Below are 599 nucleotides of genomic sequence, written 5' to 3' on the forward strand. Positions count from 1 at the left end.
GCGGCTGTGGCCTCAGTTCCTTCTGCCGGCAGGAGACTTGGCAGGACTCCGCGCGGTCATTGCTGCCATGTGGGTCCCCAGTTCTGGGGGGAGACAGCTTCTGTGGAGTTCCCAGTAGCCTCCAGGTCAGGCATGCTCTGGCTTCCGTGTCACAGATGGGAAAACCCAGGCCCAAGGGCGACAGTGCCTCTCAGGTGATGACCCCTGGCCAGTGGAGATCGCTGCTGACCATGGCCCTCCAGCGGCCGTGAGGGCCCCGTTCTATAGACGGGAAAGGCAGCTGCCAGACCCCGGCCACACAAACCATTTAGTGGCCTAGCAGAGATCTGAACCCCAGTCTCTGTGCTCCAAAGCCATTAAATAAAAGTTGCCCTCTATTCCTAGGGATAATTGGCACTCATGGCAGGAAAGTCTCACTCTACAGCAAGGTCTTAAAAGGTAATCTGAGGGAATTCTCTGGTGGTCCGGTGGTTAGGACTCAGTGCTCTCACCGATGTGGCCTGGGTTCAATCGCTCGTCAGGAAACTAAGATCCCACAAGCCACTTGGCTTGGCCAAAAAAAAAAAAAAAAAAGCAATCTGAAACTTAAAAGCTATAAA

Source organism: Phocoena phocoena, chromosome 3, assembly GCF_963924675.1.
Source record: "Phocoena phocoena chromosome 3, mPhoPho1.1, whole genome shotgun sequence".
Taxonomy (NCBI): Eukaryota; Metazoa; Chordata; class Mammalia; order Artiodactyla; family Phocoenidae; genus Phocoena; species Phocoena phocoena.